The sequence below is a fragment of the Jatropha curcas genome, chromosome 8 (genome assembly GCF_041381405.1).
Source record: "Jatropha curcas cultivar XTBG-Jc1 chromosome 8, XTBG_Jcur_1.0, whole genome shotgun sequence".
Taxonomy (NCBI): Eukaryota; Viridiplantae; Streptophyta; class Magnoliopsida; order Malpighiales; family Euphorbiaceae; genus Jatropha; species Jatropha curcas.
Genome location: NC_143158.1, coordinates 24,578,354 through 24,595,872, shown reverse-complemented (window position 1 = coordinate 24,595,872; position 17,519 = coordinate 24,578,354). Strand labels below are relative to the sequence as shown.

Below are 17,519 nucleotides of genomic sequence, written 5' to 3'. Positions count from 1 at the left end.
TTTCTTAGTTAAATTGACAGAGGCTCTTTTGGATAAAAGGATTAATGTGTTAACAGAATTATAAATTAAGGATCTTACAGTTAATTTTTAAAAATATAAATTTTCATAGGTTAATCTAGCTATAACTCGAGAACCAATTTATTTTTTTCATATTTTAATATAAAACATTATAATTAGAGAAGCAGTGGGATAATTTCATTAAAAGTATGTTTGGTTTGATTTGAACTAAGAGCTAATAGCCAATAGTAATCACTTGTAACTAGCAGTTTATAATGATTCATGTGAAATATAAAAGAAACTATTAAGATTATATATATATATATATATATATATATATATATATATATATATATATATATATTTTTTTTTTTTTTTTTTTTTTGAACCAAAAAATGAGCTCAAACCGATAAAATAACCGATAATCCTTCCGAACAGATAATAAACAGTTACGGAGAGAGTGGATCCCCCTATCTCAAACCTTTGTGAGGGACCACAGGCCCATACTCTTCAGTCCCTTTAACAAAGAAACAAGAAACTGAAGTTACCACCCTCATTATCTTTGAAATCCATGCTTCCGTAAAACCCATCTTGACCATAATTAACTGCAAATATTCCCATTCTATACGATCATATGCTTTGCTCGTATATATTTTCAAGGCGATAAGACCTGATTTCCCATGTGTTTTCCTTTTAATAGTGTGAAACATTTTATAAACTACAATAATGTTATCTGTAATTAATCTATGAGGAATAAATGCACTTTGGGTTTCTGAAATAAGAGAGGGCAGCACCTATTTTAGACGATTTGCTATACCCTTGTAAACAATCCGATCAACAACATTACTTAAAGAGATAGGCTGCAGATTAGCAACCATTTTAGGAACAGATTTTTTGGGAATTAGAATCACATTTGTACGATTTGAGCCTGGCAAACCCGAACCTGCATTAAACAACTCAAACAAGCTGCAGTTACATCAACTCCCACAACATCCTAGTAATTTTGAAAGAAGAATGGATTCAAGCCATCCGATCCAGGAGACTTATCCAGATGCATTGAAAAGCAAGCTTGTTTCATGTCTCAGCCATAAACGGAGCAATCAAGAACTCATTTTGATCATTTGTAACTCGACAATCGGCATAGGAAAGGATTGGAATTGGATCACCCTGATGAGAGGTAAATAAATGTTGATAAAAATTCAGAACAATTTGAGGAAGACCCGAATCCCAATCAACCTAGGAACATTCATTATTTTTAAGTCGAGAAATAAAATTCTTTCGATGCCGATTAGAAGCCATAAAATGGAAGAATTAGAATTAGAATCTCCTTTTGCCAATCAATGTTGTTTGATTGTTGCTTCTAGTATAGCTCATTTTTAAAAGCAAACTACTATGTTGCTCCTCCATTTGTTTGAGCAAAAACATATTAAGGGTAGGTTGCCAATGCAAAAAATCAAGTTGTTGTTTCGCTTGGCGAAGTCTAGGTCGAAACTCTTTATGATAATCTGCTAACCATGAGAGAAGCAACTTAGAGCAGGAGAGGCAACACGACTATTTAAATAATTTAAGGAAGAATAGTCAATCCCTTAACTACCACTTGCTAATAGTTCTCCTCCACAGTCCAAGAATTTTCAAATCTAAACCTCTTCTGAACATATCTTCTGAACTTGACTCCAATGCATAAGAATAAAGGAAGGTGATTAGAAGAATCGGTTGGTAATACATAAACCTTTGCCATTTTGAAAATCAAAATCCATGCACTACAAGAGACTGCTCTGTCTAACCGTTCACGTAGAACAACTTCGTCATCCCTTCTATCTTCCCACGTGTAGCGAGGACCATCATACCCCATGTCATGCAATCCACAATTTGTTAAAACACTTTTGAAACCTTTTAAAAAAACTGTGGATGGGAATTATTGCCCTGTTCTCCAAGAGATACATGATGTCATTAAAGTCCCCAATTACACACCAAGGCAATGAAAATTTTTTCTTTAGGGAGCGAAGCAAATTCAACCCTAAACTCCTTCTGCCCCTATCTGAATACCCATAAAGACCGTTAGACACTAAGAATTCATACCCTTAATATAGACTTGAATGTCTATATGATGATGAGAATAACTAATCAACTTAGCTAACTTAGATTCCTTCCATAATAAGGCTAAACCACCACCAATGTCAATTGGGTCCCCTATAAAAGACTCTATATAGCCCAAAGCTCTCCTTACTTATAATAACTTTTCTTGCTTTATTCTAGTTTCCATAAGGAAAATAAAATTGAGTTTCTTATCAGACACATAGTCCTTCAAGTCCCAAACTGTATGTGGGTTCCCAAGCCCTCGACAGTTCCAACTTATGGAACTCATTGGGCCAGGCAGGCCTAGGAACCAGAGCCCCAAGTTCTTTGGATCAAGCTCGATAGCTTCGGGGATTACTTCATCATCCATCAAACTTCTTTCACATGAGATTCCTGCTCTAGCCTTCTACATTTAGGATCTGTTATAATATGATTCCTGCTCTAGCCTTCATCATATATATATATATTTTTTTGAATCAAAAAATGAGCTCAACTCATATTATTCATATCAATAAATAAAGGTGCATACAAAAAAGGAGGGTATACCCCCCATGAAAAACAAGTTATAAAATTTGTCGCCCTAACTATAGTATGGGCAATATGATTCGTTGGCCTTCTAATAAAACTCTAAGAAACATATTGAAGCTCATCAAGTACAGCTTTACAATCAATAATCACCAAACCAAATTAGGAGTCATAACTGCATGGAGATTTTAAAGCATCCACTATAATCTTTACAATCAGTCTCCACACATATAGGAAAAAAATGGCAATGCCTTCATCCATCTTAAGGCTTCTCTAAAACACATAGCTTCCCCAACTGAGGATCATGAAGGCCCGGTTGAATAAGCAACTGGCCCGCACATCAATGGCCTTGATTATTTCTTATAAGCATTCCCAAGCCATAAAAACCAGAAGACAACACTGCTACATCAATATTACATACAAACTGACCTAGTAAAGGGACCTTCCATACATTGTGCTCTTGTTCACCTAAGACAACATGTGCTTTGCGTTGCGATCTCACTGCTTTCCATTCTAAAAGAATAGCACGAGCTCTACTAATGATAAAATGTGGTTATCAAAAAAATCGATGCCAAACAACCTCATTTCTATGCAGCCACAAGCTCCAAAATACCATAAAAACTTCCTCCTGAGAACACTTAGCCATAGAATTTAAAACTTGAGAAAGCCATGAATTTAAAAAATGGAAGAGCTCCAACCTAGTGATGATAAAAACCAAGCTGATTGTTTATGAGAGCATTGATACAAAATATGCAAAGTGGTTTCTAGATAAATACCACAAACTGGACAGACTTCATCAACATCAACATGCCTTCTTTTCGAGTTTGCTTTACAAGGAAAGGAATCCCGCAACACTCTCCACACAAAAAGTTTTGCTTTCTCTGGAACCTGCACTTGCCATAGCTTGTTCCATGGAAAATTTGAGATCGCGAAATCTTGGTCCACCATATCCATAGCCATCTGATATCCTTCCTTGACTTGATATTCACCCCTCTTTTTCAGCCATTGAAAAACCAGTCATCAACTATAACTCTAGAAGATATAGGTATTTGTAAGATAAGATCTGCATCTCTCGGGGTAAAATGATTACGAATTAAAGGCTCATTCCATTGACAACTGATAATCAAATCTGACACCTATGCAACTGATGATCTGCTAAAAAATCAGTTTGAATAGTAGGCATAAATTCATCCATCAATCATGGCTCTCTCCATATATTAAGGGTAGAACCATCTCCTACTCTTCGCCTGTATTCCCTAAGTAAAATAGGACGTAGAACACATATACTTCGCCATATTTAACTTGGATTATGACCCACTTCAGCCTCAAAAAAGTCAAATAACGAGCCTTTAAATTCTTTGAAGGCAAAAAACTAGGATAGTTCAACAATCTCCAACCTTGCTTGGCTAGAAGGCGAAAATTGAATTGTCAAAAGTCACGGTAACCAAGACCTCCGTCCACTTTCGGAACTGTCAGCTGACGCTGTTGAGGCCAATGAAGTCCATAATTACCAATATTCATTACTCCAAAAGAATCCATTCATGAGACATTTCTAATCCTTATAAGTATCCACCGGGAGCAAAAAAAGTGACATCAAATAATTGGGTATAGTTTGAGCTACCGTTCTTAACAAAACATATTTTCTAGCTTCGGATAATAGTTTTGATTTCCAACCCTGTAATCTTTTAGTCACCTTTTCAATAATAAAATGAAAATTTTCTTTCTTATTTCTTCCAATTACCGAAGGCATGCCTAGATGGTTACCATGAGACCCCACCTCCTGAACCCTCAAGCATTCACAGATAGAATTTCTCAACTCTACTACCATATTAGGAGAAAATGATATTGCAGATTTTGAAAATTTCATTTATTGCCCTGAAGCCATTTCCTATAAGTGTAGGCAATGCTTCAACTGTGCTACCTCTTGAATAGTAGCTTCTGTAAAAATTAATGCATCATGGGCAAAAAATAAATGTGAAACAAGAATAGATCCCCTCACAATTGAAGCTCCATGAATTCTATCTTGAGCCTAAAACTTAGATAAAATAACCGATAATCCTTCCGAACAGATAATAAACAGATACGGGTAGAGTGGATCCCCCTATCTCAAACCCTTATGAGGGATCACAGGCCCATACTCTTCAGTCCCTCTAACAAAGAAATAAGAGACTGAAGTTACCACCATCATTATCTTTGAAATCCATGCTTCCGTAAAACCCATCTTGACCATAATTAACCGCAAATACTCCCATTCTATACGATCATATGCTTTGCTCGTATATGTTTTCAAGGCTATAAGACCTGATTTCCCATGCGTTTTCCTTTTAATAGTGTGAAACATTTCATAAGCTACAATAATGTTATCTGTAATTAATCTATGAGGAATAAATGCACTTTGGGTTTCTGAAATAAGAGAGAGCAGCATCTATTTTAGACGATTTACTATACCCTTATAAACAATCCGATCAACAACATTACTTAAAGAGATAGGTTGCAGATTAGCAACCATTTTAGGAACAGATTTTTTGGGAATTAAAATCATATTTGTACGATTTGAGCCTAGCAAACCCGAACATGTATTAAACAACTCAAACAAGCTGCAGTTACATCAACTCCCACAACATCCCAGTAATTTGAAAGAATAATGGATTCAAGCCATCCGATCCCGGAGACTTATCCAGATGCATCGAAAAGCAAGCTTGTTTCATGTCTCAGCCATAAACGGAGCAGTCAAAAACTCATTTTGATCATTTGTAACTCGACGATCCTCATAGGAAAGGATTGGAATTGGATCACCTTGATGAGAGGTAAACAAATGCTGATAAAAATTTAGAATAATTTGAGGAAGACTCGAATCCCAATCAACCTAGGAACCATCATTATTTTTAAGTCGAGTAATAAAATTCTTTCGATGCCGATTAGAAGCCATAAAATAGAAGAATTTGAATTAGAATCTCCTTTTGTTAATCAATGTTGTTTGATCGTTGCTTCTAGTATAGCTCATTTTTAAAAGCAAACTACTATGTTGCTCCTCCATTTGTTTGAGCAAAAACGTATTAAGGGTAGGTTGCCAATGCAAAAAATCAAGTTGTTGTTTCGCTTAGCGAAGCCTAGCTTGAAACTCTTTATGATAATCTGCTACCCATGAGAGAAGCAACTTAAAGCAGGAGAGACAATACGACTATTTAAATAATTTAAGGAAGAATAGTCCATCCCTTAACTACCACTTGCCAATAGTTCTCCTCTACAGTCCAAGAATTTTCAAATCAAAACCTCTTCTGAACATATCTTCTCAACTTAACTCCTGAGCATAATAATAAAGGAAGGTGATTAGAAGAATCGGTTGGTAACACATAAACTTTTGCCATTTTGAAAATCAAAATCCATGCACTACAAGAGATTGCTCTGCCTAACCGTTCACGTACAATAACTTCGTCATCCCTTTTATCTTCCCACGTGTAGCGAGGCCATCATACCCCATGTCATGCAATCCACAATCTGTTAAAACACTTTTGAAACCTTTTAGAAAAAATCGTGGATGAGAATTATTGCCCTGCTTCTCTAAGAGATACATGATGTCATTAAAGTCCCCAATTACACACCAACACAATGAAGATTTTTTCTTTAGGGAGCGAAGCAAATTCCACCCTAAACTCCTTCTTCTCCTATCTGAATACCCATAAAGCCTGTTAGACATTAAGAATTCATACCCTCAATATAGACTTGAATATCTATATGATGATGCGACTAACTAATCAACTTAGCTAGCTTAGATTCCTTCCATAATAAGGCTAAACCACCACCAATGCCAATTGGGTCCCCTATAAAAGACTCTGCATAGCCCAAAGCTCTCCTTACTTGTAATAACTTTTCTTGCTTTATTTTAGTTTTACATAAGGAAAATAAAATTGAGTTTCTTGTCGGACACATAGTCCTTTAAGTCTCAAACTGTATGTGGGTTCCCAAGCCCCCGACAATTCCAACTTATGGAACTCATTGTGTAACATCCCTTCCCGGTCCACCCATTAACCCGAATGAACCTAGCCGAGGCGCTACAATCTAGTTGAACTTATGTCCTGTCACGCTAATATCATCCTGTATGGTAAATATGAATACAAAACACTCCTAATTAAACTCCAAACTTCCACCATCTTCAAATAATCGTCATAACACAATAACACTTTATATATTTTCATAACTGTATAAATCCTCAATAGCATTTAATATCCAGCAATGAATTGCATTCATTATATATGTTAAGTCTTCATGAACTAATCATTCCAACTATTTTAAAATATTTCATATTCAATCATTTCATAAGTATTCTTTTTATCTCCAAATACTTACGCCAAAAATAATTACATGCTTCAATTATATTTCCAATCACATAAGCTCTAAAAAAAATGTAATAATTATACATGTCATAATTCTTAATGATACAACTCTCAATCTAATACTACCAAATTAGTCACTTCTGTTTTGATAGTACTCTTCAAATCTTCAAGTAGCAACCACGATCTTCAACCTACGCGTGATAAAAATCGATGCGCTGAGTATAAAACTCAGTGGTGCTCATAATTCACATATCTACCAAAGTTGCGATGGCAACTTACTTAAAATACAAATTTCATAAAATCATTGATAATTATAGAATCATTAAATTTTAACATAAATTTACATTTATAGCAAAGAATAAACTTCTAATTCATAACATACATAATTTAGTTCTACTTATATCATAACTCCTTTACATAAACATTTAATCACATATATCATGATACTTTCATGATCTTACCTGCTATTCATTATGTTGTATGAATTAAATAAATAAACATGTAAGCACACATAACATTATATTTTCATTATCTTACTTGATGTTTATTATGCTGTATGACTTATGTACTTTTTAGTCAACATTGTATAAGTTATAAATAATAAAATCTCATAACTGTATGGCTCCATAAGATCTAAATAAATAAACTTGTAAGCACACATAACATTATACTTTCATTATCTTACTTGCTGTTCATTATGTTGTATGACTTACGTACTTTTTAGTCAACATCGTATAAGTTATAAATAATAAAATCTCATAACTGTATGACTTCATAAGAGCTAAATAAATAAACTTGTAAGCACACATAACATTATACTTTTATGATCTTACCTGATGTTCCTTATGTTGTATGAATTCTGCAACTTTTATTAAAACTTAGTGGATATCTCAACGAATAAAGAAACATGTAAGCACATAGATATGTATAAATAAACATGTAAACACATATGGATAAATAACCATGTAAGCACACATATCATGATACTTTCATTATCGTACGTGCTGTTCATTATGTTGTATTACTTAAGCAATTTTTAGTCAATATAACTGTATAGCTCCATCAGGTTATAGTGAAACCAAAGTGATAAGAGGAACTATATGAAATTGGATGCATACTGTATGACTGGGCTACTATGGCCCATATATAATCATATCCACTCAACTGCCTGTAGCCGGAGTACCAAACTGTATGGGGCGCAGATCTGCTATCCTATGTCGCGACATAGCCTTATCTACGTGGTTTCTACCTAACCTCAATGGAGCATATTATCGGTATGTCAATAGTATAAAACAAAAGCATATTAATTGCTTCATAAATACATAAACCATACTATTTACCTGCATGCTCATCGCCTCGCAAAGTGGGCAACTTGTATTATGTTAGTTCATATCATTTGCATGATTGCATTTTGTTTTTATACATTTGCTCGTGTTGTCTTTTTGTTTTAAAATGATTGTAGGAATACAATTTGAGCAAAGGAATACAATTGCATAGAAAAAGAGTTCCAAAAGGGCATCAGAACACAAGTCGCGAGCGAGACATGAAAATTCGCGAGCGTGAGAAGCACACAAGAGAGTCAGAGAGTTTATAGGCACAATTCGCGAGCGCGACATGAAATTCGTGAGCGCGAGAAGCACACAAGAGAGTCAGAGAGTTTACAGGCACAAATCGGGAGCGTGACATGAAACTTGGGAGCGCGAGTCGTATTTCCAGCCCGCGCAATTTGTACTATTTTGGTCATATCTCTCAATTTATAACTCCGATTTGGGTGATTCAAAAACCCATGGATAGCTAAAACATAGAGGAACAAATAACTCTTCTATGCCACTTCCTAATTCCATCGTTAAATAGGGTTAAAATTAGGGTGAATTTACTGGTCAGTTTTCCAACAAATCTGTTCAGCAAGAAATCAATATCTACTTCATTTAGTCATATCATTCCATGCTTTCTCACCATTTCTAGACCTCTTACTCAACACTCAACAACATATCTTCTCATTATCAACACGCTACACAAGTTCTCATGCAAGGAAATTTATTACACTTAAAGAGATATCAAACCTTCACTTCAAAAGCTTGAAATCTTCTTCTTAGCTTCCTTTTTTGTTCTACCTTTGAGCTCACCTCTCCTATACATCAGAACTCTTATGAATAATCTAAAATATCACTAAATTAGAGGTTGAATAAAATAGAGCTTCAAGAAATTCTACTTGGATAAAATAGAGGTTGAATTTAATGCTTGAATACCATTTAAAATTGATGAAGATCAAGATGAAGAAGGTGGAGAAAGAAGGTGAGTAAAGGAGATGAAGAAGATAAAGATGAAAATGGGAAAGTGAAATGGAAGTCTCGGGTAGGCTCCAAAATATCATTGATTGTATGTGAAAAATTACCAAATGGTATCTCAATTGTCAATAGATTACAACTTAATACCTAAACTTGATCCTTTAGTGCAAGTAAGTCCTAATCCTTATACTTTGATCTTTTTGCTTCATTCAAGTAAGTCCACTTCTTTTCATTATTTCAGTTACATCTCATTCTACCCCACTCTGGACTCTAATGGCTCGAACCTGATTTTGGGTCAGCCCGACTCGACTCTATTCAACGACTCAATTCAGTAGGATGTCACAGGTAACTTACTATTTCAGACACAGAAAAATGGGGCGTTACACATTGGGCCAAGCAGGCCTGGGAACCAGAACCCCAAGTTCTTTGGATCAAGTTTGGTAGCTTCGGGGATTACTTCATCATCCATCAAACTTCTTTCACATGAGATTCCTGCTCTAGCCTTCTACGTTTAGGATCTGTTACAATTCAGGCATCATTAACGTGTGTTACAATAAGCAACACATTAGAATATGAAAGTGATGATGTGATATTTTATTTTTTCATTTATAATTAATCTTTTTTTTCATCTAATTATTAAATAATAGAGTTACAAACTAATAAATCAAATGGAGGATTCTAATATAATTAATATTTTTTTGCATTTAATAAATATTAATTTCTTGTTAATAATTTTTATTGTATAAAAAACAAACGGAGTTATAATAGAATCATAGTTAGTAAATATTAATTAAATAATATAGTTATATTAACAAATAAAATTAAAATATTAATTTCAATTCACTAACATTTATATCATTAAAAGTAAATATTCTTATACCTCATTTAATTTTAATATATGAGAATTTCAAAGAGAAAAAATAAATAATTAACTAAATATATCAGTTGAATTACAATAATTTACTTATAATAATTAATTGTGCTAATTAATGTTTCAGTTCATTATTTGAGAATTTCAAAAAGAGTGTATAATTTTACCTTTTATCATTTAATAAAAAATGCACAAGCAAATTATTTAAATTAAATAAACACAGTATAAATCACAATAATTTGCTTCAAAATTAAATTCAATTTAATTAAAAAATAGAAGATTATATTACACAATCCGCACATCGCGCAGGTATATGATTATATATACACACACACACTCACCTAAAAATTATATTTATTTAAAAACACCATAGTTGAAAACATAAAAATTAGGAAGATAAATATTATTTTATGAAAAAATTCAAAGTAAAAAATCAATAAAATTCAAAGAAGATTGAAGATAATTTATAAATATTGAGTCTGTGTGTTCTCTTCCCATTGGATTTTCAAATACAAAGAAACAAGACTATAAATGAACAATCTCTAATATTCAAAACCTGCAAGTCATGTCTGTCTATAATGGTTTTTTTTTTTTCGAAGTGGCATATATCTATTAAGAAAAGAGTTTTTTTAACAAAAAAATATATAAATAAAGGTAAAAAAAAAGCCAAAATATTCTAAAAAAGGAAAAATAGAATGCTAAATAAGAAGAGCGACACGTCAGCATTTTAAAAATATTTTTTTGCTTCAGTATTATATAGATATATGTAGATATAGATATTTCAGTACCCCATTAGTTATGATAGTTCATCATACTGATTAAATTTTTAGTTTATTATTTAAGAATTCCAAAGATACTAAACTTTGTGATACAGACTTTGAATACCACATTAATTAGGACAATAAATTTTCAATTTATAATTTGAGAATTTAAAAGGTTGTAAATTTTAAAATTAAAAAATAATAAATTTTAACAATGAATTAACATAATAGTATTAGCCTTCACTTTCTCTTTATAAATTTGGGAAGCGTTTTCACTAAGAAAAGGACACCATAAGCAAAGAAACTATGCTTTTTAATTATTTTTTTTCTATTTCTATGTAGTTAGTATCCATAAAAAATTGCAGATGCATATTCTACTTCCTTAATAATCATTTAACTTTTTAAAATTATTATTCTTTCAAAAAGCCATATAAGGATCAAATCTCGGAATCAATTCTCATCTTATGATGAAGAATCTTATAATGACGTTTGATGATTTGGTATGGAACAAGTTAAGGTTGAAGAGTCTTTCATTTAAATAAAGGTAAGTTTTTTAGTTTTAGTTTTTTCTTCTTTCTACATATTTCATGATTTAATTAATAAATATTTAAGAAATTTTCTTATTTTTTTTACATATTTTACAAGAAATTAGCTACAAAAATGATAATATTACTATAATTGGATTGTTTTTGCAATTTCAATCAGAGTTCCGAGATTGGGACTCACATTGAAGCACTCGATTGATGTGGGTGCAGGAGTGATAGATGTCGATTATAGGGGGCCCAATTGATTATCAAAAAAACAATTACTCCTGAAGTTGTGGATGTCAAGAATTTGGATACTATATAGTAAGGGGTGAAGGAGGGTTTGGCTCTACTGGTATTTGAATTTGGATACTATAGTAAGGGGTGAAGAAGGGTTTGGCTCTACTGGTATTTGAATGTGGTCGAACACTTTGTAAACCCATACACATTATGTGCAAAGTAACTACAACAATCTAATTTCATCTCCTACGAAAATGTAAAGAGAAGTAACTACAACAATAGCAATTTATCCAATTTCATCTTTTCGCAGAACTATGATTTTTTTGCAGGGTCTAGATTATAACAATTTGCTATATATGTGGTAAATTCTGAGATTTGGATATTTTTATACCTTTTAGCGGTGAACTATTAACATGTGCGTTGATATTATAAAATCAAAATTTTTTAGCATTTTGTAGAATCATACATTTTATATCTCTGCACATAAAAAAAAAACATATATATATATATATATATATATATATATATATATATATATTTGAAACCTGGCTACCAATAGGGCTTATAAATAAAAATTCATTTCATATAGAATTTTTGGTAAATTTATTGTTAATTGTAATTATTGGTAAAACTATTGACTATCATAATTATTATAGTTTATTAATTTAATTGATGCCCATATTTTTTCAACCTCATTCATAATATAAATTAAAGAGTTAAATATACTATAATATATTATGTTGAAATAAAGTCTTGAAAAAAATATAAAATAAATATTATGTTGAATACATCTCAATATTTGACATATTAATGTTTATTTTTTAGATTTTACATGTATAATTCAAATTCAAATTTAAATTCATACGCTATTTTAGAGTTAAATTCAAAACCTATCCAAATAGAATAAATAAGAGATAAAAATATATAAAAAATATATTTTAAAATTTTAATTTTTGAATGCTCAAATAAACAAATATTAACTATTATTATTATAAAACTTTATTTAAAAAATTTTTCAATTATTTTTATCCACAAATAATTTTTTTTTAAAAAATAATAGCATAGTTCAATAATAATATTTATTTAAAAATTATATAAACACCGCGCATAGCCAGGAATAATGACTACTATATATATAATTCCGAAGCAAACTATCCTTTTTCCAGCACTTTATTTATATATATATATATATATATATATATATATATATATATATATTATATTATACCACTCTGTTTCGACTTACTGAGTTAGCTCTCAATATTATGATATCACCTATTATCGGAGTACTAGAGGGAGTCTCATATCATTCGTGTTATTCATTATTTCATATTTATATTGATTTTATTCTTAAAATTTTATTGGTTGATTGAAAGAACTTATGCCTTTTGTTTTGATTTAGGTATAGTATTAAATATTATTATCTAAGTTATTTGATATTTTAAAATTATAATACAACATATTTATATTATTTCTAAAAAGAAAAATTAGCTTCATGAATTGTTCAAACAATTTTTACATAAATGTGATTGGTTTTTTGCTTTTCTTAGATATTACATTTGACAGAAAAATTATACAATGGAAGTTACAAAATTGCATATGCATAACATGCAAGTAAACCATTGAGGTACATAACTCAAAGATATGGAATCATAAATACCTCTAGAACGAAAGAAACCATCACTGATTTTGATTCCTACTTTCACATCAATAGCTCCCGCACCAACTGCTCCTGCTCTATCGAAACTAAAATCATTTTCGTTGCAGTCTTCTGCTGTGTGAGTAGGTTAATTTTTTATAGACTGTCTCTGTTGGTAAATAGTTATTGAGAGGGAAAAACTGATTGTAATACCCGAATTTTTATTTTTAAAACTTTAGAATTTTTATTAAATCAAAAATCCAGATTTATGATAATATGGGCTGTTAAGATCGAGTAATTCTAATTGAGCCCAAAGTTTTACGAATTGGGCTCAAGTCCAAAAATATATTATTTAGAATTTTCGTTTGGGTAATACTTAAAATTTCGATGAAAATAAAATGGAAAACTAATTGTTAATCGATTAAAAATGTGTCTATATATATGTAACTACCATATAAATTAATCAGCCTAAAATTAAAAATCTTTGTTATTAATATTTTATGAATAAATTGAGAAAATATTACGGAACTGAACAAAATAATCAAATAAATTGAACCGGACCCAAAATCAAATTAATTTTTCGAAAACCAGATGAAAAATCCATAAATCAATTGAAAAACCAAGCTAAAACCATGATTTAAACCAAACTAGACTCGAATCGACCCAAACCCCATCCACCAATTAGAAAATTCTAGAAAAAAAAAAAAAAAAAAAAGGAAGAAAAGAGAAACGAGAAGAGAGACTCAGTGGTCTCTCTCTCGCTCTTCTCTCTCAACAAACCCCCCCTCCCCTTTTCTTCTCGTTCTTCGACCACCGGCCGCCAAATCCGGCAAATAGATACTCTAAAAATATCTACTCGTCGCAAGGAGTTTGATTTAAACTTTGGTTTGCACGATTTGAGCCCGGATTGAGCGAAATCTCGACCGAAACGTTTAGCACCGTTGCAACAACTTCTCCGGCGATTTCCCATCGTTTCCGATGACGTGAGGCGTCGAGGTAGGTGTTGATCGACTCCTCTCTTCTTCCTCTTTCATTTGGTAGGCTCCTCGTCGACTGTAATAGCCGGAATCGGAAAACCCAAAATGGGTATCACCGAACCTTTCCGGTCAATTTCCGGCCAAATAGTTCACACCCACCTTGATTTGAATACATATTAGTGATCCTCTCATCGAAACGAATAAAATGATGTATCGTTTGTCAATTTTGGTGAAGGTTAAATTTTTCGGCCACCGTGCACGGCGGCGACAGCGGTGGTCCAGCGAGGCTCCGGCGAGACTCCGGCGAAGACCCCGAGAGGCAGAATGATCTCCTCTTCGCGCGGATCACGGACATAAAATCTGATTTTCAATCGGTACACTCTAAAGCTTAATTCGCAATTTTTGAATAAATCTCGAATTAATTAATTAATGAACTTAATTAAGTATTAAATTAAATTAAATTAAATTAAATATTGTTAAATATATTTCATGAAAATTAATTATAACTATAAGGTTGGTACTAAAATATATATTCCTAGCTAATAATAACTTTTAGGAATTTTATTAACAAATAAATAGTTATAGAACAATTAATTTTAATGGGCTATGTGAATTAAGTGACTGAATAAATGACGGTTATGGCGGACGGGATTAGTGGATATGAATTTGCCCGATGGATGGGCTGTGCGTGTGGATTTGTGAAAATTTGATAAATTGGGTAGTACAGTTTATAGAGGAAATGCTACCGAAATTTCAGCGAATACTTAGTAAAGAAATCCGTAATAGATAATACGACTAAAATGATTATCGTTTGTGATATTATATTATCAATCGTATTATTACTATTAATAATATTATTATGATTAATATTCGTATTCTTCTTAGCGTTATTATAAAATATTACTTAACGGATAACTAAACGTTTTATTTAAAAGCGATAAATTAGAATAAATAAATAAATAAGGAAACCCAATATATATCTTAATAAGTGAATTAAATGACTGGAAACCAAAACTAATAAACGAATATGAAAAAGAATCTTTCAAATTAAACTTCTTACTTAGAATTTTATTGTTTATTTTAGAGGTTTATAAAATCTTGAAATGCAAGGACAAAGGCTGGAAGCATGTGGCTAGAAAGGCAGTCCCCTTAGAGGACAATAAAGAACTGTGAGTAGTGTTAGATAATTCGCATCATCCGCCTGTATGCATGCATTCACGGCTAAATGTTATCATGCATTATTTTATTGAAGTGTCATATTATGATGCACTATTTGTTGATAATAAAAAATGTTTGATTACTTGTGCTATGAATATACTGTGCCTTGTTTGTGTGGAATTGGGATGAAGTGGACCACCATGGGTTTGTGAGGACGGTATGTGATATGGATCCTGAATATGATATGATATTGACCGTCGGCCGGGAAAATGAGAGATCGGCGCCCTCGTGTGTACCTGATGATATGGGTTATATAGAACCACAGGATGGCCTCTTGTTGTTGCGCACCTGATAATCTAGATTTGATTGTAGCCCGCAGGGTGGCCTCCTGTTGTGAGCACTTGATGATCTAGATTGGATGGAGACCACCGGGTTGCCTCCTGTTGGTATGGAAAAGAAAAGAGAGAGAATGGAAAAACAATGAGAGGACTGGTCAGTGAGGATTAGACCAGTTGGCCGTATGGGGGATCGGCTCCCTGGTGCACATGTATGAGAGGGCGAGCCATGTGTGAGGACGGCTCGTTGGGGTTTCAGGTGGTGCCACTGACTAATTTCCACGTGATGTGCTTATATGAAGGTGATAATAATTGTGATTGCTGTTGTATTGCCATTTGTGTGACAAACTGCATGATCATATAACTAAATGGGTGACCACATTAAAATATTTTAGCATTTGTACGATTGTGTGGGGTAAGAGAGTTATCTAATCCTGCTCACTGAGTTTAGTACTCACCCCCCTTCCAACCTCCCCAGGTAATAGATGGAAAGAAGAATCTTGGAGTCCAAACGAACGAACGAGATGTGGATTGATAAGAGTAATAATTATTGAATATGTAAATGCAAAGGGTAGCGAATTATGGAGTAGAGTTCCGCAATTGTATTCCAACTGGGTTGTAAATGAACAAATAGAGTATAGACATTTATTATTTGGATTGTACTTTGGATATAATCGTGAAATAAATTATTGGGCCTGAATCCACAATTGTGAGTAGAATGCGAGTTTTAAATAGTACAGGCTTACTACGGGCTTCGGGGACCTTAACCCTACCCAGGTCCTAGTGCCGGTCGGCCCATGGAAATGGGTCGTGACACTGATATAATGAAAAACTGATGCCTAGGTTTGGCTTAAGTGTCTCGTATATATTTTTCAAATTACAAAATAATATTTATAAAATGATATATATATATAAAAATATTTATAACCATGTTTTAATATTATTTTTATTTAATTAATCTCTCAATCAGCTCTAATTAATACAGGCGCAATGGAGACCCACAATAATAAAATTAATAAAGTAGTTTATTATAATAATGCTTCTATACAATTTATAAAATATTATTATAATAAACTATGAATTATTCCACTAAAAATTCATAATTGAACTCCTTATTAATTTCAAATCTCTTAACATTAAAATATTACAAACTCCTTGTGTTTTTTTTTTTTTTTCAAAAGGGACAAACTCCCCATGTTAAGATTACAAATACATGTTAATTAAATTATCAACTATGTTATTTAATTGATAATTTAATTCCTTAAAATTTCCACTTAACTTATTTCATGTGGGATTCAAAATCCACATGCAGAGTTTACATAATAAAAACTTATAAATTTCTTAAGAAGTATCGTGAATCTCTATAATGAGACACGGATTCTATTAATGAATTGATATTTCACAAATGCATATTATTGTTGTCCAACTTACTAGTTTATTGCTCCATAATGAAACCCATGCTTTTAATGAATCAAAACAATAGGTAACATACATTGCTTAAAATAACTAAATCAATATTAAGAGTAATAAATATAATTCTTAATGAACTAGAGAATTTGTTTATTTAGTCTGTATAAAAATACTAGTTCTCTAGTTGGTCCACGTTTAATTCATACAATATGTATCAGCAGAAGAAGTTGGAATGTAACCATTCTCATAATCAAGATAAATTACATATAATCATGTGCTACAATCATACTGATGATTTGTCAACTCCACCTTAGATTGTGAATAAAATTTTATATCTCAAATGAACAAATGATTTAATCTTATATGTACATAATAAATTCTATA

General features: G+C 32.1%; 1 long non-coding RNA gene across 1 annotated transcript; it reads left to right on the top strand.

Moving 5' to 3' along the window:
• The first annotated feature begins 13,974 nt into the window (after nt 1–13,974).
• Nucleotides 13,975–16,444, top strand: LOC149494390 (uncharacterized). The gene is made up of 4 exons (XR_016322025.1): nt 13,975–14,251; nt 14,468–14,606; nt 15,317–15,401; nt 16,204–16,444. It is a non-coding gene; the product is annotated as an uncharacterized LOC149494390 (long non-coding RNA).
• The last annotated feature ends 1,075 nt before the right edge of the window (nt 16,445–17,519 follow it).